The sequence below is a fragment of the Melopsittacus undulatus genome, chromosome 6 (assembly GCF_012275295.1).
Source record: "Melopsittacus undulatus isolate bMelUnd1 chromosome 6, bMelUnd1.mat.Z, whole genome shotgun sequence".
In the NCBI taxonomy this organism is placed as follows: domain Eukaryota; kingdom Metazoa; phylum Chordata; class Aves; order Psittaciformes; family Psittaculidae; genus Melopsittacus; species Melopsittacus undulatus.
In genome coordinates, this window is record NC_047532.1 from 10,279,791 (window position 1) to 10,304,851 (window position 25,061).

The window sequence follows — 25,061 nt, forward strand, 5'->3', positions numbered from 1 at the left end:
TCCTCTGTAGTTTTGGTGCTTCTCTGTTACCCACACAGCAAGTGAAGGATAATGTATCACTGAAGAACTGTTACCAATATTTCCATGATTGATGGCAAATCTACATGCCTGCGCTGCAACAAAGCTACACAGATTTAGCTCAGTCTGCAATCACCATAAGCAGGCGTTAGTGAAACACCCTTCTCCATTCATGGCACAACACTCTTTATGCACAGCGTGTCAGGATCTCACTGCTTGAAGCAAGAAGTGGTGGTTAACTCAGAAGTGATAACCTTTTCAAATGTCAAGGTGTGATTGCACGGGTGTTATGCAGACACCCCCGGCCCCACGCTCACAGCTGCAGGGAGACCAGCAGTTATTGCTGCACTATTCAATATATTGCTATTTTGCCACATAGAGCAGGTTAGATATTAAATTCTCTCCATATTCTGAAAGCAACTGACACAACAGCAGAAAATTCAGAGACAGATCTAGTCCCCTACATCAGGCAATTCACTGCTGATAAATGACACTTCTCTGTCTGCCTAAGAAATGCTTCATTAGAAGTGCAGCTCAACCCCTACTGTTCCCAGAGAAAAGATCCACTTACTTCGAATTGCTTTGGATCCTAATATCATGCTTCTGTCTCCTCAGCTCCTCCTAAACAACAGCTTTATACAGCTCTACATACAGCAAAGAGATAATCTACCTGCTGAGACAGAAAATTGCCCCGGTTGTCACAGAAAGTACATACACCAGGAAGCAGCTGGCATGAAAACTATCTTGTTGTGAACAATGGGAAGCTGAGATTCCTAATGTTTTCCATTCCTCCAGTCTCTAGGGTATGTCATTCTGCTCTGCAAGAGATGACTTAACATTATGGATGACAAAGAAATTTAAGTCATCTTGTATGTCAAATAAAGTCATCAACATCTGTAAGTTTAGTGCAGGGCAATGTGGACTAGCTCTGGGGCAGCAGCACAAGAGGGATGTGGAGCTGTTGGAGCGAGGCCAGAGGAGGCCATGGAGCTGCTGCGAGGGCTGGAGCAGCTCTGCTCTAGAGCCAGGCTGAGAGAGCTGGGCTGGGGCAGCCTGGACAAGAGAAGGCTCCTGAAGGGGAGAGCTGAGAGCAGCTCCAGTGCCTAAAGGGGCTGCAGGAAACCTGGAGAGGGGCTTGGGACAAGGGCCTGTAGGGACAGGCCAAGGGGAATGGCTTGAACCTGCCAAAACAGGGGAGACTGAGCTGAGCTCTTAGGCAGAAGCTCTTCCCTGGGAGGGTGCTGAGGCGCTGGCACAGGGTGCCCAGAGAAGCTGTGGCTGCCCCATCCCTGGCAGTGTTCAAGGCCAGGTTGGACACAGGGGCTTGGAGCAAGCTGCTCCAGTGGAAGGGGTCCCTGCCTGTGGCAGGGGTTGGAGCTGGAGGAGCTTTAAGGTCCCTTCAACAGAAACCATCCCATGATTCTGTGACCACTATCTCTCACTGGGATCACAAGGAAGAAGACCAGTCTGTGTCAAGAAGATTCAGCAAACTACAGCCACCCTTGTTCTTGCACCACATGGCATATGGATACTGGCCTATTCTGTGGTGAATCCACAGGAATCTCCAGTGTGAACACCTGAAAACCTCCAAGGCTTCACAGCTCTAAAGAGCATTTGCAGAGTGAGCAGTCTCAGTTGCAAGATGGATTGTTCCTGAACTTTGGAGAACGGAAACTTGGACTCAACTTGATTTTCCTCAAAGTCTCCCATGTGAGGAGCACATCTGGAAGACATTAACCTCCTACACTGGTGTGTTTAGACATAAGAACTGGACAAAATGGTTCCTGGGCCAGTGAAAGTGTATTTTTTGTTATTTTAAGAGCAAATGAAAACTGTTATATCTGATATTAGCTGAAAATTGCACCTAGTGAATAGAATCAGGACCAAAAAAGTAGAATGCCATTTCTGCTAAAGGAACCAGTAACATATAGATTAATGTTCATCTAGTTGTACACAGCAGTAATTCTACTGAGGGGGCTTCAAGTGACACTAACAAGGCAGAAGGCAGAGTGGGTCATAAATCTCCCAGGAGCCCCTCTGTGGGATTTCAGCTCCACACGAATAACTCAGCTGCTTTAAAAAACCCAGCTTAATACGTATTTTATTCCAACGTCTTCAACATGAATTTTCCCCTCCCTGCACTCATTGCCTTCAGCACTGGAAAGAGTAATTTATTGTGCTTTCAGCTCCTGGTGCACCAATCCTTAACTCTTTCTTTGTCTGAGGCTATGTTTCATGGCCATTGACTTCAATGAGACCTTGCTAGAAAATTTGTAAATGTGTCACAGGGAAAACTGGAGACTGATCCATCAGCAATAGCTGGAGATCTGGCTGAAGTGAAGGATAAACTCGTATTTTGCTAACAAATACCTGGTTACAGCACACTCAGGAGCCCAAGCTGGGCACACTGGAGCAATGATAACACTTGTTGAGAAAACCCCAGATCTCCTTTGGAAAACTTAACAAGCCCAGCTTGGAAGCTCTTCCCTGTGAGGGTGCTGAGGCGCTGGCACAGGGTGCCCAGAGAAGCTGTGGCTGCCCCATCCCTGGCAGTGTTCAAGGCCAGGTTGGACACAGGGGCTTGGAGCAAGCTGCTCTAGTGGAAGGGGTCCCTGCCTGTGGCAGGGGTTGGAGCTGGAGGAGCTTTAAGGTCCCTTCCAACCCAAACCATGCTATCATTCATTCATTCTGCCATAATGTCACCACTGCCCATGTAAGATCTATCTTTCTCTGCACTAAGCACTTTATAGCCCTGTTTTCACTAATTGTCTTGGTAGCTCATTATCAAGTTCATGATGAATTCCACAAGGCTAAACATTTAGCACACACAAAATGCTGTAGTGCTTTAGTACCGCAATGGAATATATTATAAATATGCCTAAGGAGATCCTAAAAAGCATGTAAATTCGGAAGCATCAACTCCAAGAACGTGGCCCACACAAATCCGCTAGTTTGCAATTTCTCCTTCACCAGTAAGGTTATTCATGTGCCTAATTTTCTGGTTTTTCATCCATTCTAGAGTCCACAGTCTTACTTTTCATAGAATCACAGAATCCTACAATGGTTTGTGTTGGAAGGGACCTTAAAGCTCCTCCAGTTCCAGCCCCCTGTCACAGGCAGGGACACCTTCCACTAGTGCAGGTTGCTCCAAGCCCCGTCCAACCCGGCCTTATCACTGTACTTAATTCCCACCCAGCCTGCTGGAATCCACATATTAGGCTTCTCCAATCTGGCAGCCCCCTGGATGAAAGCTTAGGACATGAATCCCATTGGATTTGGAAGCTATCCATGCTTGGGAGAGAGATGCAGTTTTTTAGCAGGCAATCCCAAGCCTGTAGCTGCAGATCCACTGATACATGCCCAAACTGTCCCTGGAAAAGAGGTCCACAAAGAGCTGGAGACAGCAAAGATGCATCTTCCTTGTGGACCGCCTCCACCCATCTCTCTGGACATGCTGGAAAACCAAGGCTCAACTTGCCCAAGTCACAAAGCCAATGGTGGTAGGCTTTGAACGGGGATTTGCTCACTACATCCTACTCAGATAATCCTGGAAAACTCAAAAGGCAATTTAACACTTTAACAACATTAAAAGGTATTTTCAGTTGGATCTTGGGAAAAGAATTTTTAGTCAAGCAAACGCAGTAATAAACCGTAACCTTTTCTAGTTTTTGTTTGTGACAATGTATTGGCATTAACATTCATTATTTCAAACATGAGTAATATAAAAATAAGAAAATCACATAGTAGGCAAGTATCAAAATGACAGCAGCAGCAAATAAATAGCTCTTTCAAATTAGACTCTACTCTTTCATCATGAAGTAGAGCTCTTTTCCATTGCAGCAAAGTAACAGGCAAACTAATAATTTAATGTGAACTGGAAGGTGTGAGATAAAACAAGAATTAGGAACACTTCAGACCTGCAATAAACTTTACTCGTTACATGCAAGCATAAACGTAACAGAACATCTGGAAGCGCGCATGGATGGATGGTGTTGATGTAAGGTATGGAATTGGTTTATAGGAATGAAAATTAACCATCCTAATGTGCACTGCATAGAAAATCCACTGCATTTCTGGGAATGAACACAGCCAGAACTTGGAGCAATCCTGCTTAGTAACAGCTAAGTAATAGATAGGAGTTCTGAAGATGTTGATATTAGTTAAGCCAGGTTGGACACAGGGGCTTGGAGCAAGCTGCTCCAGTGGAAGGGGTCCCTGCCCATGGCAGGGGTTGGAGCTGGAGGAGCTTTAAGGTCCCTTCCAACCCAAACCAGGCTGGGATTCTGTGATTCTATGAAAAAGAAGTGGTGAAAATTCATACAATCATAAAATGGCCAATTTGTTTGATTTCACTACCCAAAAGAACTGCTCTTCAAGCTGACCAGGTACAAAGCTATTCTACAGGTTTTCACAGCACTTCAGCCCTCCTGAACATGGCCAACATCTGGTTTAGCCTTGGCCAGGGGTCATAGATCAGTCATGATGCTTAGAAATGCAAAGAATACTTCAGTAAATGAGGGGAATTTGCCTTTTTCTCTGCCTTGAGTCCTGCAGCTCGGTTTAGATGGTTCTGTTGGGTGAAGGAGCAATCCAGCAACCCCAAGCACAGCCCAAGCTACCACTGCCCTATGGCTTTGTAAGCACAAAGTAAAAATACAAGAATCCCAAAGTAACTTCATTCCTGTAGGGCTCGGTAAGAAGCTAGTCACATGAAGCAGTTTTTAACAGCACTTCTAACGCTGGCCTGTGTGTGATTGATCCTCTCCGGGCAGGCAGTCACACAACCTGACCACCAGATGCAAAGTGGAACTGAGAGCTTTAGGCTGGCTCCTGCTGCCCTTTCCCATGTCTGTGTTTTCAATCTACAGCACAAATATACAAATACTTACACGGGGAAAAATATCCATGGAGTAATTAGTAATTTACCTTATAGCAACAAAATACTCTCCAAATCAGCACCTAATGAGTTATGGGATTCAAACCTGAAGTTTATCAGTGTAAAAACAGGCAATGCAGTGATTTTCTGCAAAAACATAAATGTCTCCCACTCTAGTAGAAATTAAATGCAATTCCCAGCATTCTCTTGTATATTGGAGTAATACTCATCAACATCTTTAAACTTATATGTCCCTGCTGCTCCTGAATCCATGGCACTGCATTATTATTGAGCAAGGTACTTCCTAAAATTCAGAGTTTCTTTAGTGTTCCTATTTATTTTTCATGAGTGTACCAGATCATATAAGAAGAAAGAGTGGACTTGACTTGAGCAAACATCCAGGACATCGAGCCAACCCAAAAGAGAATCAAATCAAAGCTTATAAACCTCCGAAACAATTTCTTCTGGCTTTGACTGCTGAATCTGGTGCCTAATCAGTAAACTCTGAGGTGAGAACACTGTGGGATATTATAAAAGAAGGATTTTCTCTGCAGAACCGTTTACTTTTCATCTCTGTTACTGCAACAGAGATAAAGCAATAGAAAATATCGTTAAGGATCAGAAGGCGAGACTAGCACACAGATATAGAACCAATGAGGTTGGAAAAGCCCTTTAGGCTCATCCAGTCCAACCATTCCCAGCACTGCCAAGGCCACCCCTAACCCATGGCACTGAGGCCTCATCTCCATGCTGTGTAAACACTTGTGGGGCCAGTGTCTGCAGCCCTGCCCTGGGCAGCCTGTTCCAATGCCTGAGCACCCTCTGGGGCAGGAATTGTTCCTCAGCTCCATCTAAACCTGCCCTGGTGCAGCTTGAGGCCGTTTCCTCTTGTCCCATCCCTTGTTCCTTAGGAGCAGAGCCCAGCCCCTCCTGGCTCCATCCTCCTGTCAGGCACTTGGAGGGAGCCATCAGGTCCCCCCTGAGCCTTCTCTTCTCCACACTGAACCCCCCAGGTCCCTCAGCCCTTCCCCATCTCTCTTGTGCTCCAGGCCCTGCACCAGCTCCATTCCCTTCTCTGGCCCTGCTCCAGCACCTCAAGGTCTCTCTTGTAATGAGCAGCACAGATCAAGATGATTTCCATGTCAAGAAAAACCCCAGTCCTTCATTTGTGTATTCCAGTGCTTTCCAGAAAGGACCAGGATCAACGTCCTTAGAAGTTCTAACTTTAAAGACAGTGATACTGCTAATAGCCTTCAGCAATGTCCAGTTGTGGTTTGGCAATAAATAGTGCTGGTCTTCAACTTGGTCATCAACAGAGATAAATCAAAGGAAGCTTTTGGGAAGAGTATGGTGGAAATAAGCAGTTGTCACAGAAATGGAGCTCTAAGGGAATCCCAGCAGTGTTTGGGAGAAGCAACAGGCACAGCAGACACTGGAAAACCTCAACCTTCCAATTGCCAGCAGAACCAGAAGCCAACTTTCCAAGAACAGAGGTTCAGATCCATAGAACTGCCAACCTTTAAACCCTTGCTGCAGAGAAGAGCAGTGAGCAGTAACACTGGGATACAGCAACATGGAGGGAGATGCAGTCCTGCAGATGCACCAGAAATAGCTATATCCCTGAGAGAGAAGCAGTGGTGGGCAAGCTCCAGGTGAATGCCTACAGCTTCCTCCCTTCTGACATGTACCTCCGAGCACTTCATTTACTTGGCAAAAGGCTTTTGAAAGTAGCAGCCCCAAGCGCATCCTGAGATCACAGTTAGATCCATCCTATGAAAACCGTTCCATCCGTTCTTCCCATCTTTGCTTCCTTCAAAGTGTTTTAAAAGTGCCTGGTACACTCCAACCAGTGGAAGCTGTGGCTGAAAATGAGCCATTTGCGCCCCATCAGTCAAGCAAAGCACAGTCTAAACATTGTAAATACAGTGTTCACTGAGAAACCCACAGTGACATCTGTGTGGGTGCTTTAATACGCCTGGTAAATAAAACGCATTCAGAAGCTCTCTCCAAATGCTGACAACAGAAAGTGCTGAACAGGGGATTTGCTTGTGGGAAGATTCGGTGGGATTCCACCAGGAAACCATAAACCTGAATATTACAGTGCTTCCCCCCCCAGCGACCTGCAGAGACAGAGCTCTGGGATAAAAATACACCACTGAGCAGCAGTGCTGGTTGGAGTTATCCAGGAGTCTCCAGTGAAACTCTGAATTGGGTTGTGGGGGGTTTTAACAGAAATCCTTCAGAGCTGCTGTGTGATTTCCTCACATTTAAGTCAAATGAACTGCAAAACAGAATCAGCAACTGGGAGGTTATGGAAGTAATGAAGCCACAAGAAATTTCACTGCTAAAATGAGCAGCACTGGAGCTCATCAAGGATCTTCCAGAAGAGGTGGAAAAATACCCCTTCACTTTGGTACCTAGGTGCTGTGATTAGTTCTCCACGGAACTATTTCATCATCCAATGCATTGCATGATGCAATATGCAGAAAATCATAGTTCTCAACACAATCAAGATAGAGTTGTGACCCTTTCGGCTAGTCCAAAGCTCAACATGCACAGCATTCAGGTATCAAAACACGAATTAAATCAAAACATGAAGACAAAAGGGAAACTTCACTGTCCCCAGCTTTCTCTTCAATGCATCTCAGTAGGGCAGCAGTGTAATCCACAAAACATTGGAGAAGAAACTGGAATTCTACTAAATTGTAATTGATACATAGGCAACATAAGCCCTAAGGAGAGATGAAGGAGACAAGTCCCTGGTCTGATGCAGGGCTGAGCTCATAGGACTGAAAGAGGGTAGATTGAGATGAGATCTTTGGAAGAAGTGGTGTGCGTGCCTTGCCAGTTAGTGCATACAGGACCTAAACTGCCTTTAGATTAGCCCAGCTCAGGCATGTCAATGGGGCTGCAAACACAAACCTGACCCCAAAATAGAGGGCAGGGTGCAGTGTCTGCCCTCTCCCTCCTGCTGCTGCTGAGGGTTTCACGTTGCTGAGCTGCACACCAATAGATGTTTCTGTTTGGTTTAAAAGTCAATTGCTACTGGGTCAGCCCAGGCTGACCATGAGGTGGCACTGGGAATGTGTGACCATCCCTTCTGGTACTGGTGAGGACTTACCCTGAGCATGGATCCCCATGATCATCTACATGGAGCAGCTGTGAAAGAAGAAGTGATTGACTCTGTCCCCTGCCTTATTCCAGAAGGAATAACACCCAAGTCAGACCTGTGACTCTTTAAGACCTCAAAACATCCCGGACCAAAACGACCTTGTCCACTGTCAGAGCTGTAACATTTATTAACATGAGCTGCTTTTCCAAGTAGCAAGGTGATGGTGTATCCCATAGCATCCTCATTTGCTGTATGCAGCACTCTTTGCAGCAGTCATTTAATAACCCCTCTAGGATTTTACTTTTCTACTTGACTGCAAATTTTCAAACCCAAGAATTAAATGTATTCAGGTTTCCCCCCCAAATACATGGTAATGCTTATGCTAAAAAGCTCTCAGCTCTTGTGTTTCATTTTTAAAGCACGGAGAGCAGGCGGTTCCCCATGGAAGCGTATCTGTCACTTGAGATGGTTTCCAGAATCTCATATTTAAAGCTGAAATCCAGCAAGATTTGGCAATGTCTAATCATGGCAAGGCCACTGACCATACTTATGGACATAGCCATCTATTAAGCTGGCCTTTTAGAGAAGATGGGATTACTTTGGCATGGGAAGGAAGATCATGCTCTGGGGGAGCAGTATGGACTCTGCAGTATGGACATCACTAGTGGAATTCACATGGGACCATGACATTTGTAGAACTGTTAAGTGTGCCCTGCTGGGAGCCAATGGATGAATGATATCTGGAGCCAGGGAGAAAGACTCCTACCAGCTCACACCAGCAAGGAGTGTCATGGAGAAGAGAGTTAAATTCTTCTGTGTAGTGATCAACCCCAGGACTGTCCAGGTGTCACATGGACAAGTGCTCTGCAACTGCAGAGAGGACACTGACAACACCTTTAGTGCCGTAGAACTCCAGCCTGGTTTGTGTTGGAAGGGAGCTTAAAGCTCCTTCAGCTCCAACCCCTTCCACTGGAGCAGCTTGCTCCAAGCCCCCCGGACAAGTGTCCAGCCTGGCCTTGAACACTGCCAGGGATGGGGCAGCCACAGCTTCTCAGGGCACCCTGTGCCAGCACCTCAGAACCCTCACAGGGAAGAGCTTCTGCCTAAGAGCTCAGCTCAGTCTCCCCTGTTCTGGCAGGTTCAAGCCATTCCCCTTGGCCTGTCCCTACAGGCCCTTGTCCCAAGCCCCTCTCCAGCTTTCCTGCAGCCCCTTTAGGCACTGGAGCTGCTCTCAGGTCTCCCCTTCAGGAGCCTTCTCTTGTCCAGGCTGCCCCAGCCCAGCTCTCTCAGCCTGGCTCCAGAGCAGAGCTGCTCCAGCCCTTGCAGCAGCTCCATGGCCTCCTCTGGCCTCGCTCCAACAGCTCCACATCCCTCTTGTGCTGCTGCCCCAGAGCTGGATCAGGGCTGCAGGAGGGGTCTCCCCAGGGCACAGCAGAGGGGCAGGATCCCCTCCTTCAACCTTTGCTTCTTCCTGGAGCAGAATACAGACGCAGCCTCTGCCCTTCACAGCACATCTGAAGTTTGTTAAGGGTTGCTGGAGAAGGCAGCAGTGATGTGTGGGCACTTTTAGATCATGTCTGCAAAGGACTAAATCTGATGACTCAGGTGCTCTCTTCTAAATGTCCTGCTGATCCAGACTACATTAGCAAAGCTGCTTGGTGAGGATGGGTTTCCTTCTATGCTCTTTGCTACACTGGCTAATGCAAGAAGGAAAATCACCTGCCTTGAAAGAGCACATGATGCAGCTCCAGCATGAGGGATGTGATGGATCCCTCTGAAAGATGGCACTGAAGAATCATAGAATCACAGAATGGTTTGGGCTGGAAAGGACCTTAAGATCATCCAGCTGCAAGCCCCTGCCATGAGCACTGAGTCACTCTCACCAACCCAACTGCCACATGTGCTAATTGAAAGGAAGAGTTGCCACCAGCTAAACACAACATCAACGCTGAATTAAGAGCTGTTGGGCAAACTACAGGCTTGGAACCATTAAGATGCTGTTGCCATGAGCTACAGAAGTTATTTTCACACAGACTGCAGCCCAGGTGGCAGAAAGAAGCCTTTTAAAAAGATATTAATTTCTATGAACCAACACATCAAATTTATTTATAACCCCTTACTAGAGGCAAATCTAATACCGAAGTAAAAAGACAGTGGAAGGCATTCTGATACCCTCCCCGGCAACCCGGATAACAGCATTAGGTCTCAAGCAAACCAAAATGGTTGGGGGGTTTTATTACAGCCTGATTTGCTTCAGGTTACACATGAACCTGCTGCATTGGTGAGGCAACAGCATTGTGCCTCGTGTGGGAGTCAGCAAATTCAATTGTAAAGCTGCTCTGAAAACACTCATCTCACAAAGAGATTACAGCAACACAAATGATTAAAGCGGATGAGCTGCTCCTGGCTCCTGTGTTTTCCCAAGCAGGTATCAGCTACCCAAGAACAAGGGGCTCTGATGGCATGGTTAACTCAGAGAGACCTTATATATGCTTACATTAAATGGCTATTTTTATATAGAATTTAACTTCATCTGTAATAGTGGGAAAATATTATTCATCTTGGGATTTATTTGGGAGTTCAAACTGTAAGGATTTGATAGTTTTGATATCCAGATTGCTTTGCCCCCCAGATTTAAGGTGGATGTGATGTGCTATCTCATAGTCCAGGGATTTCCCAGGCACAGGGGTGCAGGGACACTGTGAAATACTTTGGATGGAGAAAACTCCAGGAAACCTGCTTGAATAGATCAGTATGGATATTAATCAGTTTTCCAACTAGTTTTTACCCAGATTCCCATTGTCATTGGCTGCTGAACATCCTGCATCTGACATAAACCCAACTGAAATGTTTGCAAGACAGAATGATGCTGGTTACAGCTGTGATGGAGAATATTACAGTGTGCAATACATGTACACCATCTACATCTGCTCTCTGCTTTATCACCATACTTCATCACACTTGGGATTCTGTGATTCCCCTTTTCTCTTCTATTTTCTCCTCTCTTCATATTAGTCTTGTGAGATTTTTCCTAGCAGCAATAGGCAGGAACCAAGTGTTACAGCTGGTCTTGAGTGAGAAATTAGATTATTCCATAGCTGCAAGGTATCTATGTATTTTCCTCAGATATTTCAGCTGGCCAGCATGCAAGGAAAGACTCTAATCCATCTGCACACAGAAATCAGACACTCACAGAGCAGCTTGGGTTAGAAGGGACTCTGGAAGAGTCTCATGCAGACCCCGATACAAGCAGATCCAAGTAGATCAGCCTGCTCAGGACCTTGCCTTGCCAAATTTGGGGCATCTCCAAGCATGGTGATCCCACAGCTGCCCTGGCCCAGCATCTGACCATTGTCTCATTGAAACACTGTTTGCTTACAGCAAGCCAGAATTTCCTGTGTTATAAAAGGGTGGTTCTACCTTCTCTGCACCCTCCCATTCGATGTCCAGAGGCAGCAATGAGATCCCCCATTCCCTTTTCTCCTGAGGGCTGAACAAACCCAGACTTGGGTCCATCACTGGGAGGTGATTCTCACCCTTTGCTCTGCTCTGCTCTGGTGAGACCCTCCTGTAGTCCTGTGTCCAGCTCACAAGTCCTCAGGACAGGAAGGACATGGACCTGTGAGATAAGGTTTAGAGGAGGGCCACAGAAATGATGAGAGGACTGGAGCACCCCTGCTACGAGGAAAGGCTCATAGAGCTGAGTTTGTTCCACCTGGAGAAGACTCCAGGGAGACCTTACTGCAGCCCTTCTGTTCTTAAGAGGGACCTATGAGATGGAAAGAGACTTTTTAGCAGGGTCTGTTGTGACAGGATGAGGGGTGATGGGTTTAAACTAAAAGAGGGGAGATCAAGGCTGGCCATGAGGAAGAAATTCTTTACAATGAGGGTGGTAAAACCCTGGCAGAGGTTGCCCAGAGAGGTGCTGGATGCACCTCATTTTGCCTCTGCTTGGAATCTGGCCTTCATTGCAGACACTGTTGCTGGTTTGGAAAGTACACTCATCATTCCCATCAGCTCCTCATGAACAAACAACAGACTTCTAAAATATGCACTGTATCATCGGAATTGATTTTAACTCGAACTGAAGCATAGGGATAATTTACGTTACCAAAACACATGCATTTTTCATGAGGAAAGTTTGCATCTTGGCAAAACACTGACTCTTCAATAATGGCTTAGTGACCATCCACATTACAGTTATAAAACACACGAACCCTTCAAAGTACAAACCATTCAACACAAGGGGAAGATTTTGTTTTCAGCAAATAGAACTGACTCTTCTGGTACTGCTACCAGGTACTGCCAAGAAGGAGGTATGAATAATGTAGGAGGTATGAAGGGAAGAGGTTATTTGCCCCTTGAACATAGCAAATAACCAGGTTGACCCAAAACATTACATTTACAAGGCTTTTTGCAAGACATCAGTTATGGTACCACTGAGAGAGACACATGCTCCATGAGAAACCCCTACTCATGGCTTGCAATAGCTGCTCATAGCTCCACACCTTCCATCTTCTTTGGTCACTCACCTTGATACCTCCTCTTCAGATCAGATCCTGACTTGGCAAACTGCAGTAACTGAATGCGTCACAATGCACATGATTTGTCCCATGACTCTACATCAGTAACAACAAGTTGGGCAAAAGTCATTTGTGCAGCCTTCATTAATTCTAGTAGAGCACGGGGGATTCACTGTGATATAGATAAATACCAGAGATGTGCAAAAAAAGAAAACAGGAGGGGTACATTCCCTCTGGAAGTACTAGCAATGCACTCAAATTAGATCTCTTGACACTTTGGGCATGAATTATTAATCACCCTGAATGTAGGGAACGTAGGTGAGCTTCTACCACCGACCTGCTGTGCCTGGATGCATTCCTCCTGCTTACTATTATGCAGATTCTTTCCTTCCTTCACCTCAGGAAAGGGAAGATCCACAGCAATCCCATTAGTAGAAATAAGGAATAGGAGCTGAAATCTGGTGTTCAGTGACTATGTTTGACTCTGGATGGAGAGCACAGACATGCACATGGACAACTGCCTGCAGGCAAGCAAAACAGGGTGACAGCAGATGTGGAACCAAATGGGGCACCGGCTCTACCTAAAACTCAGGGCTATTGAACATACGGATGACTTAATATTCCATCCACATTCTACTTAACAGGTGTTCCTGCTATTCAGAAGAGAATACAAGGAATATAGCAGGTTGTTCAGCCTGGAGAAGGTTCCTGAAGGGGAGACCTGAGTGCAGCTCCAGTGCCTAAAGGGGCTGCAGGAAAGCTGGAGAGGGGCTTTGGACAAGGACCTGCAGGGACAGGCCAAGGGGAATGGCTTGAACCTGCCAGAACAGGGGAGACTGAGCTGAGCTCTTAGGCAGAAGCTCTTCCCTGTGAGGGTGCTGAGGCGCTGGCACAGGGTGCCCAGAGAAGCTGTGGCTGCCCCATCCCTGGCAGTGTTCAAGGCCAGGTTGGACACAGGGGCTTGGGGCAAGCTGCTCCAGTGGAAGGTGTCCCTGCCCGTGGCAGGGGTTGGAGCTGGAGGAGCTTTAAGGTCCCTTCCAACCCAAGCCTATTCTATTCTATGATTCTATTCTGTTCTGTGATGCCCTCTAACTTCAAAAGATAACAAAGATCAGCTAGTGGCTGTTTAGAAATATCTCTTATTTGATATATACACAATGAAAACTCTTTTTGCGTTTATTACGGTATTTGTTAAAAAACCAGAAAACATGGCAAGCACCTTGTCACAAAGAGGCTTTTCCTGCCCCAAGTTTAAGGATTTCTCATGGGGCAGGTGGAGGGAGGGACTGGCAAACCAAGAATAGGGCCAATCTGCCCTCATAAACAAAACCGAAACATAAATAAAGTGACTTTCTCCAAACACACTATTCTTTGGGGGGAGGATGACTGATTTATTTAGGTGTTTTAAAACCCCAATGCATTTAAACTACAGATGAAAAAGATGGATTGAAAAGGAGTGGAGTATTTCGCATGATTAAACTTCCATTTTATGAAATGTATTCCCTACAGCTGTGATACAACAAAGCCTGGAATTCCAGATCTGGAATATTACTTCTAAGAGGATGTGACGCATTTCTTCAGGAATGAGGCACTTTGTTTGGAAAAATAAATGAGAATACTTTTATAATTCAAAGTTAATGAATTTTTATTTGTAATGACTGAATCAAAGAGGCCCAGAGAAGAGAAAATCTTCAAGGATGGCATTACTGAAACCCATCCTTGATTCACGCAGTAACAAGTACCAGGCACAAGCACTTGTCAATCTGATTTCTCCCTTACACATCATAGCTCAATAATTCTTATTCATTGCTCCTGGTATTTCCCTATGTGCAAATCTGCCCCATCAACCACTCACTTTCTGACAGGACCAGCAGAACACAGCACATAAAAGAACAGTAATTTCTTCATAAACAGGTTTTTTCCTGAATCTGCTGAACATTTCAGGTGATAAAGTGTCTCCTGAAAACTGGAAAATTAACAGAAAACTCATCCCTGAGGAGCATTATCAACTTCTGTGTCATGTCACCCACGTCATCCTCCACTTGCAGCAAGAACCCGTTGCTGGCGCTGCTGCTGCCCTTGGGGACGTGAATATACCAATAGCTTCCTCTGGGCTGTTTATTCCATCAGATGAATAAAACCCATCTAAAACCTCGTGTAAACTATGCACTGTTAACAACCCTTTCCACCACCAACTGAAACCCTTGAATAGATCTATAAGCTGTCAGTTCTGATGTGGGTTTCATTTCCTGGGCTTCCTCAATTCACTGTCATAGATAACATCCTGTAGTTTTTAACATACCCCTTCTGAGGTAACACAAAAAATAACCCCTCATCTTCCAGTGAACTGGAAGCAGCAATTGATACATGTATACATGAAAGGTTTTGCTTTGAATTAAAAATACCAGCCTACAGATGGGCTTTGCAGCAGCATGGGCCTTGTGGGAGGGGGCTGGAATCAAAGCTGATAGACCTGATGGGTTGGTGGGGAGACAAGTAGAAAGGTCAAGCTCTGAAGCTTGCAGGGATGTCTAATAGCATCATTTTCATGGAAAAACATGAAAGCATTTCAGCTACAGATTAAAAACTCCACTGAAGGCCTCAGTGAAAAAGAACAGGATCTTTTCTACCTAATGTTTCCAGTCACAGAATTCTGCTAAGCCACATAATGGATACATTTCATTTTAAATCAAAAATAGGTTACTTCTCTGGATATTGCTGTATTCAACCAGGATTTTTTTTCATAACAGCCAACATGAATATGTTTAACCTTCTAAAAAAAACGATTTACTGGGGCAATGAGGATGCCACCTCCCACCAGGATAAATTGTCCCACCAGCACTGTTCATGCCAGCATGAGGCATGGGGAGCATCCATGAACTACTCATTATGGCAACAGCACCCAGACCTCAGCAAACATCACATCTACTGATCTGTAAACGGATGTCCAGGCCCTGCGAAAAGGGAGTTTCAGAGAACCAGTAAATGGAGAAGGAGACTACTTGGGGAGTGAAAACAAGACTCAGGTTCCCTCCATGTGAAGCAGAAAATGACCAAAGATAAAACCCCCGGAGATCCAGCATCGGTATTGTTCTAAGTAAAAACATTATAACCTTGATCACAGAACAAAGAATTCATTCTTGAACCCAAAATCCTGCAATAGCTACTATAGCTCCAGCACAAGCTACAAGAAAGAATAATACATGGTCATAGAATCCCAGACTCATTTGTGTTGGAAGGGACCTTAAAGCTCCTCCAGTTCCAACCCCTGCCACGGGCAGGGACCCCTTCCACTAGAGCAGCTTGCTCCAAGCCCCTGTGTCCAACCTGGCCTTGAACACTGCCAGGGATGGGGCAGCCACAGCTTCTCTGGGCACCCTGTGCCAGCGCCTCAGCACCCTCACAGGGAAGAGCTTCTGCCTAAGAGCTCAGCTCAGTCTCCCCTGTTCTGGCAGCTTCAAGCCATTCCCCTTGGCCTGTCCCTACAGGCCCTTGGCCAAAGCCCTCCCCTCCAGGTTTCTTGTCCGTCCCATGTCTCTAGGTACTGGAGGGCTACAGATCCTATGAAATAATGATGCCCATAAATCACCTTCCTGAAATGAGCTACAGGTTAATTCAGATGGTTGTCTTGTGCACTGCTGGGACAAGAAGCAGCACATGCAGGCACAGCTGCCATCTTTGTATTGCACACATGGGAAGAAGGCCAAGTGATGGAAAAGCACTCTGTGGACCAGCTTCCAGAGGGGAGTCAGAGGAGAGACTTCCTGAGGCTACTGAGAATTAGAAAATTGAAAAAAAAATAGAAAAATAAAATAAAATAGAACATTAGAAAATATTAGGCAGAAAACTCACACTAAACTAGAGGTACAACTAAAGAAAGTGAACAGGCTCCCATTGCAAATATTATATAAATACTTCATACATCTTTCACTTTCAAGAGGCTGTTTACTTCTGGATGTCACTTTCTGTGCCCCTGTTCAGATGACTTTTAGAACAACCATGAAGTAGAAACAGGATGAAAGTGCCTGGTGTTACTGACATGCACCACCCATTTGACATCTGGCATTTGACATCTGGCATTTGACATCTGGCATTTGACAGACAATACTGAAAGAAGTTAAGGATAAAATGATCAATTCCCAGCCTGAAGATTTTCTAGTGCTCTTCCTCTTCTCCCCAGCTCCTGTGGTGGGCAGAGGTTCAGTTCTGCCTGCCCTGGTTTTCACAGCAGAAGGAAACAAACACATGAAGGGGTTGCCCATCCGTGGCAGTGTGGGCTGAGCACGACAGCTCCGGTGCCAGCCACACAAGTGAGCAATGGGCACATCCTGCTTCCCAAGGCTGATCCCTTCCCTGACTCAACACGAACGAATCCCTCAGCCCAAAGCAATCTTGTATCCCACTGCAGAAAACCTTTTGGGTTGCTCCCAGAACTGATGTGTAGCTAGTTCTAGAAAGAACAACATGAAACCATATTGTTTGACTCATTATTATTTTCACTGGTCATCTCCAAGTTCTGCACTTCATGTTCTCTGTCCCCATCCCAAACTTCCCAGGTTTTCCTGCCTACACATCAGCAGCTCTTCTTTTTGATGCCAACGGCATATTAAAACAAGAGTCTGGGATAAAAATCTCTCTACAAATGTCATCTTTCAGTTTTAAATACCTGTACTGTCATCCTGCCACCCCTGCCCCAGACGACAGCGTTCTATCTCCTACTAATACAAATTTACTGGCAGCCCACACACTAACGTATCTTCTGTCTTCTTCTGTACGCCCCTCTTAGCTTTCACACGTTATTACATATTCAGCTTGTTCCTGTATCATATCACTGCTCCCATTCCCTTGCCCTATCAGATCATTCTACTCCATAAAGTAACTTCCGCTTGCTTTCCCAATCTCCAAAATTAAACACAGGTTATATCCCGGTGACTGGTGCCAAGGACTGTGTAAATGATAACAGAAACTTGATATTTACAACTAGATTCATCAGAATCAGTCTGATCAAATCACAAGAGTTATGGATGATGGCAGATATATGGTGCTGTCTCCTCTGAAGCCTCCACCATGGGCTGTTAAAATAGCACCCACTGTTATCAGAGAATCATCACAGAATTATGGAATAGTTTGGGTAGAAGTGACCTTAAAGCTCCTCCAGCTCCAACCCTGCCACAGGCAGGGACACTTCCCACTGGAGCAGCTTGCTCCAAGCCCCTGTGTCCAACCTGGCCTTGAACACTGCCAGGGATGGGGCAGCCACAGCTTCTCTGGGCACCTTGTGCCAGCGCCTCAGCACCCTCACAGGGAAGAGCTTCTGCCTAAGAGCTCATTTCAGTCTCCCCTCAGGCAGGTTAAAGCCACAGAATCAGCCAGGTTGTACAAGCCCTTCAAGCTCATCCAGTCCAACCATTCCCAGCTCTGCCAAGGCCACCACTGCCCCATGGCACTGAGGCCTCGTCTCCACGCTGTGTGAACACTTGCAGGGCTGGTGCCTGCAGCCCTGCCCTGGGCAGCCTGTTCCAATGCCTGAGCACCCTCTGGGGCAGGAATTGTTCCTCAGCTCCATCTAAACCTGCCCTGGTGCAGCTTGAGGCCATTTCCTCTTGTCCCATCCCTTGTTCCTTGGGAGCAGAGCCCAGCCCCTCCTGGCTCCATCCTCCTCTCAGGCACTTGTATAGAGATGGTGGCATTTCACTCATGATACCTGAGTCTAAAAGGCAAAAATGTCACCTTGGGCTGAAAAGATTATTAAAAAAAAAAAGAAAAATCTTTGTTTTGGCTCAATAACCTGATTGCTTCATGAGGAAAGGGGGAGGTTTGTCCATTCCTTGTTCTGGATCCTGGTAAGGCAATCCCCAGCAAGCTATCACCTTGCATTGCATGGAGACAGGCTTCAAAAGAGAAGACAATAATTGCATGCAACTTGGAAGCTTGCACTTGTTTTGTACCTGACAAGGACATCGTGTTCTTCCTCTAAATGACACTTTTCCTACCTTAATGGTCTTATTTGCCTTCAGACTGACATTTTCTTTCCCAAGATCTCTTCAATTAGCATGAAATGTAATCGATGAAGTGTTGAATGTACAACTATCAAGGTACTTATTTACATAACACCAAATATTTAACGTTTCTGGTGTTAATGAAGAGAACCAGACCACTATGAGACAGTGCAGAAAGCAAACGGTTTTGTGACAGTGCAAGCAGGAATAATGCTGTATTGGAGCATGTTCTGCTCCAAATAACGGAAATATAAACACCATGAACATCATTCAGAGCAGAACGGGAAACAGCATCTGTCAGTAAGGTCAGCTCTGGATTCTATTATGTCTGAGTTTAAGAAGGGACAAATGAAAGAATCATTAAATATTAGACTTTGGAAAATGGATGAAATTACATTAAAAATAACCTTTTAAGAGTATTTAGCAAAATACAAAAATCAATTTCTAGACAATAGTTGGAGGGGGAATTTCAGGTTTTATAATTAAGAGGCACTCGTGTAATTAATGAGAAGTGAGCACCATTAATTTATAAGGATACATCTGTCTAAGGCTGATAGGTTGAAAGCCACAGTAAGGATTAAAGCAGTGGATGTGCGAACAGCTCAAAGCTGGCTTCTAAAATGATTATTTAGATAGACTCATGTGGGAAAGCCACAATAATGGGTCACCACAGGTCATCTGGGAAGAAAGCTGACATTCTGAAGGTCTGGTGTGTACCAGAGGGTTTCTGGTGCCTTTGCCTGGGGAGCTTCAGCTCCTAAGAGATGGGATGTGAGGAGAATGAGGGTGTGAGCCCACATGTGGCAGGAGCCTGGACTAACCCAAGTGTCACCCTGCCCACTTTGGTCCTTTTCCAAACCTGAAAACTCTGGGAAACTGAAAATAAACACGAAGTTCTTCATAGAGAGGGTGCTGAGGCACTGGAACAAGTTGCCCAAAGAAGTGGTAAATGCTCCATCCCTGGCAGTGCTCAAGGCCAGGTTGGACACAGGGGCCTGGAGCAAGCTGCCCTAGTGTGAGGTGTCCCTGCCCATGTCAGGGGTTTGGAGCTGGATGAGCTTTAAGGTCCCTTCCAACACAAACTATTCTATGATTCTATAAGGGGAGGCAAATTCCACCTGGGAAATCTAGCAAATTCCCTGGTGGGATCCAGACTTCTGGCATGAGACACCAGTCATCAGGACATGTCCAACACTATGCATTTCAGGTCTACTAAATATCGCAGAATCCATATGAAGTTGGGTTGGGCAACTCAACAGGTGGAAGAAGAAACAACAGCTCTCACTGGGCCAGGCAGGAGATATGTTATCACAGAATGGTTTGTGTTGGAAAGGACTTTAAGATCATCCGATTCCAACCCCCATGACACCTCCCACTGGAGCAGCTTGCTCCAAACCTTGTCCAACCTGGCCTTGAACACTGCCAGGGATGGCGCAGCCACAGCTTCTTCATCTAGCTCACAATGAATGAGCTTTAAGGTCCCTTTCAACTCAGAGCAGTGGGTGATCCTATGAATTTACCTTTCTTGAAAGGTTCCTCTTGACATGTCCTCACATGCTAGAAGCCAAAATAAAAATCCCAGCAGTAATGCAGCTGGTTTACATCAAGAGGTCTGGATTCTGAACTTCTTGAGTTTTATGTGTCTGCGCAACATAGGCTGGAGTCTGGGGATCTTACAAGGTTTTGCCACAGAAGACTCTATGAAGTATTTATCTCCTAACAAATAACATCAAGCACTAGAATACCCATTTAGGTTAGAAAAATGAGCTATTACTTTGAATGCATTAAAATAAGGAAATTAAACTAGAGATTATTATGTGACTCCATGTGCCTGTCAAAAGGCAGCAAATGATTCCATCACGCTTTTCCTTGGCTCCAACATCCGTTCCTGCACTTCCACAAAACAGCTGTGCCTAATAATACCACGAATTTCCATGAAACCAATGTTCACACTGCAGCCTGCTCATTTATAATCTCATTTGCACATAAAGTACATTGAAAAACTGAAGTAAGTTTTCCAATCTTTGGTGGTCCTGGTGTCCTCAGTGCTCATTTCCCTCAGGATACGGAAAGTGTTGTCCACACAATAATTCATCTGATCAAAACCTGCTTAGCATCCAATAGTAATTCCCTAAGGTCTGACTACTTGCTCCTTCCCTGTGTTTTGTGCTAAGTATTTTTAGACTGTGGAATGACAGTTACTCACATAGGGATGACACATGGAACTTCTCACGAAGAAAGGTGCTATATATACACCTTTAAGTTTTTATTATAGATCTTAAAAGCTCCACTTCCCTTGAAAAGGCATCAGGATTACATATGGCTGTGGAGTTTGTAAACCTATACAAACAACAGGAAAAATCAATTCAAGCAATGCTTTATGGTAAGAAGCATCACCAACCACTTCAGCTACTGAAACAGGCTATTTGTATAAAATCTGACCCAGACCTAAATAGCCTTTAATTACATTGTTTGTGACGAAGGCTCAACTCTGTATAAGCATAGGGCGAAATGAGCTTTCAAATTATAGCTCTTAGTACACAGAAAAACATGTTTATACTGGATTACTATCTTCAAATATAACCCCCTTCTCTTATATTTTATGAATGAATATAGTACTTATGAGAAAGCAGCATGATGGAGTAGATAAATGCTAAGTCCTGCACCCTCTGCAGGGTTGTGCTAATGCACAATAAACCCAAATTCTGTTGTTGTTTCACCCAATCTGTGAAACAAGCTGTTGTTGTTTTCTGGTGTGGTACAAACTTACTGGTGAAGATGATCCCTGCTCCAGGAAACTTGTGTTAATTAGAGATAACAGAAGGGGCAACTCCAGCAAAGCCTATCTCCACAGCACTGCTATCACAGAGCTGCTCATGCCCATTTTGACTGTCAGCTTCCTCCACCTCATCTGCATCTGGGCTGGTCTGACCAAAACCATTTGTCAATTGGGAACATGAAAACTGCAGGACATGACAGTAATGAGGACATCTCACTTTAGCAAACATTTATACATTAGATCTCATTATCTGTCAACTAAAACTGGAGCTCTTGGAATGAGTCCAGAGGAGGCCATGGAGCTGCTGCGAGGGCTGGAGCAGCTCTGCTCTGGAGCCAGGCTGAGAGACCTGGGCTGGGGCAGCCTGGACAAGAGAAGGCTCCTGAAGGGGAGACCTGAGAGCAGCTCCAGTGCCTAAAGGGGCTGCAGGAAAGAAACCTGGAGAGGGGCTTGGGACAAGGGCCTGTAGGGATAGGCCAAGGGGAATGGCTTGAACCTGCCAGAACAGGGGAGACTGAGCTGAGCTCTTAGGCAGAAGCTGTTCCCTGTGAGGGTGCTGAGGCGCTGGCACAGGGTGCCCAGAGAAGCTGTGGCTGCCCCATCCCTGGCAGTGTTCAAGGCCAGGCAGGATGGGCCCAACCATTCTGTGATTCTGTGTAAAAAAGACTGGATGAGCACCACTAACTCATGGCTTTACTCAAGGCACGGGAATGGGAAACTGGCCTGGGAGTGTTTGGCAGAATCACAGAATGGTTGGGGTTGGCACTGCCAGAGAGTTCCAGCACTTGCAAAAACTGACAACAAAATATAAAACCAAAATACAAGCATTTAAGGATACACAGATTGCAGCTTAATGAAACCTGCTCTTTGCGTAAAGCACTAAACGCTGCCATTAGAGGTTCAAGCAACAAACCTGTTTATGAAATGATGAAGGACCCCATTCCCATTTCATTTCACTAGAGGGATTTAAGAAGTGACTAAAAGATTCTCGAGCTACTGAAGTGTTGCATATTCCCCACATGAGTAACTATATATCTTATCCTAGAAGGCAAAGTCTAACTTCAGCTCTTCCTAAACAGGATAGTACTTGACAGGAGCGACCACACGGCAAAATGTTCAGACTCCCTGTGGTGCCAAACCCCAATCTCAAGGAACACAAGTCACTGCAGCCACAGGCAGGAATGGGATCAGCTGCTAGGAAGTGAGGGAGGGTGAGCTTCTGAGTGATGGAGCACTTGAATTCCATTTTCTATGTGAACTGGATACAAATGCTCCCCTGGCTCTACCAGCAGGAGCTGGAAGGACCAACTAACAGTGTTGGCATTATCAAATGCCCAACTCTCTTTGTCCCTCATCACAGAAACAGGTTAGTTACTCTTTTGTTCATCCATTACACAAAACCCTACTAAACCCAAACTCCCAGAATCAAATGGCCTATTCTGTTCACTCGTTTTTCATTAGCAATTAAGGATATATTTCAGCTGCTTTTTAATACAAACATTTGCCGTGCAAATGATGAATGCCCTCTATTTTTCTTGAAAACAAAGTCTATTTCAAAGCTGTTTCTTGAGATGAAAAGAAATTATGTGATATTAAACCACAGTATTGAACCACAGGAGACAGAGGTTGGAAGAGACCTCAACTTATAGTGAACAACATAAGCAATTTTCATTAAAACCACAATGTGATTCTAAACTGGACTAGAAACTTGCTCAAGGGAAAGAAACAACAGTTATGCTCTTAAGGAAAAAAAAAATAGCTCCAAATGTCCATGTTTCCATAGAGACAACCTCTATCCTTTTGTGCTTCCTAATCTATCTTGGTCGATCAATACTTTATGGTAATTGTTTCCATGGTAATTGCAACTATAATAATCCCCTTTTTGAGTATAAAAGCAAAAACAAAACCACTTGGGAAACACAGACTGTGTCTGCCACAGTGACAGCAGAGAACACTCCTTCGGCTTAAAGAAAACAACTGAGACATTTGGGCTTGATTAACCCAGTTGGAGTTCCCACTGTAGGTGAAGTTTGGTGGCAAATCTGAGGATGAGGATGCAATCAATGTCTGTTCTCACCACTGCTGGCCTCAACCCTGGGCAGCCAAGTTCAGCAAGCCAAGAAAAACAAACCTGAGAGCCCTCTGAGCTGGCTGACCATGGTGGGATGGAACAGTAGGATGCTCTGGCATCACTGCTACCCTCTAGTACTCCTTTCCTGAGTTCTGGTGTCCTCAACATAAGAAGTTCTTGCAGTCAGTCCAGAGGAGACCACGAGGATGATCAGCCTGTATGAAGACAGGCTGAGAAAGCTGGGCTTGCTCAGCCTGGAGAAGAGAAGGCTCCTTAAGGGGAGACCTTAGAGCAGCCTTCCAAAATCTAAGGGATTTACAGGGATACAAGGATGCTGGGGAAGAACTCTTCATCAGGGACTGTAGTGACAGGATGAGGGGTGATGGGTTTAAGCTGAAACACGGGAGATGTAAGTTAGCTATAAGGACGAAGCTCTTCCTTGTGAGAGTGGTGAGGCGTTGGCACAGGGTGCCCAACCCAACCCACTCTGGGATTCTGTGATCCTGTGATTCCTTTCTTATCCTGACACCCTGATGATGTGAACAGGAACAAAGCCAGAACATCAGGGACAAAAGAGTGAGCCATTCATGACATAAAATAAACACAGAGCTGGGGGAAGGAGCGGTTTATCTCCATGTTGGACCCACACCCAACCTGATCATCCAGGTGATGTGCAGCAGTGCTGGGTATCACAGAGCCTTGGGTGAGCTGGTTTAGTGTGAGGTGTCCCTGCCCATGGCAGGGAGGTTGGAGCTGGATGATCTTAAGGTCCTTTCCAACCCTAACTATTCTATGATTCTGTCACCCATGGGGCATCACAGAGAACAGCCCTGAGTCCTTAACTTCCCAAAAAAACCTTTTCAATATTCATTAGCATCCAATTAAAACAATGAAATATACTAAAGGGACAATGAGAACTCCATGCTTCTCATAGGTCAGTATTTCAGCAAAAAGCAGCATTTCCACCTAGACAAATGGCAAAGCAGCTGGGTAAAGGTAACATTCAGTAAAGCAAACTTCATCAATATAAAGATCAGCAATTAGCAGCTTGCCAGAAAGGAAATTACCTGGAATATTTAAGGAAAATCCACCCCCTGAATTAGGACCAATTTAGCAATTTCTGACACTTTGTGTGAACCAAGGAGAGCAACAGTATAGAAATTAATTATGTTGATTGTGTACTTGATTACAGTGGATTAAAAAGCATTATACAAGTGCTGTTCCCAACAGCAGCATGAGCCTCACAAACCTCTGCCATGAAAACACAGCAGCAGCAAGACTCCAACTCAGCTGGATCCTTCTCTACCTGTTTTAACTGGATACCTTCATTTTCTGGTTAAAACACCTACAAAAGTGGAGGATGTGGCACTTGGCTGAGCTGCCTGCTCCAGCTGTGCAGCAGGTCTGCTGTATATAAACCAGAAAAGCCAGGAATATAAAGTTGCCAGCCAAAGGTTATGTTCATTAGCATGTGTTGGGTCAGCCTGGAGAAGAGAAGGCTCCTGAAGGGGAGACCTGAGAGCAGCTCCAGTGCCTAAAGGGGCTGCAGGAAAGCTGGAGAGGGGCTTGGGACAAGGGCCTGTAGGGACAGGCCAAGGGGAATGGCTTGAACCTGCCAGAACAGGGGAGACTGAGCTGAGCTCTTAGGCAGAAGCTCTTCCCTGGGAGGGTGCTGAGGCACTG

At 45.4% G+C, this 25,061-nt stretch overlaps 1 protein-coding gene across 1 annotated transcript in view; it reads right to left on the reverse strand.

Annotated features, from left to right (window-relative positions):
- The window catches only part of PDE4B (phosphodiesterase 4B), a 191,285-nt gene that overhangs the window by 108,451 nt on the left and 57,773 nt on the right, over window positions 1–25,061 (reverse strand). The gene's annotated exons all lie outside the window — the stretch shown is intronic.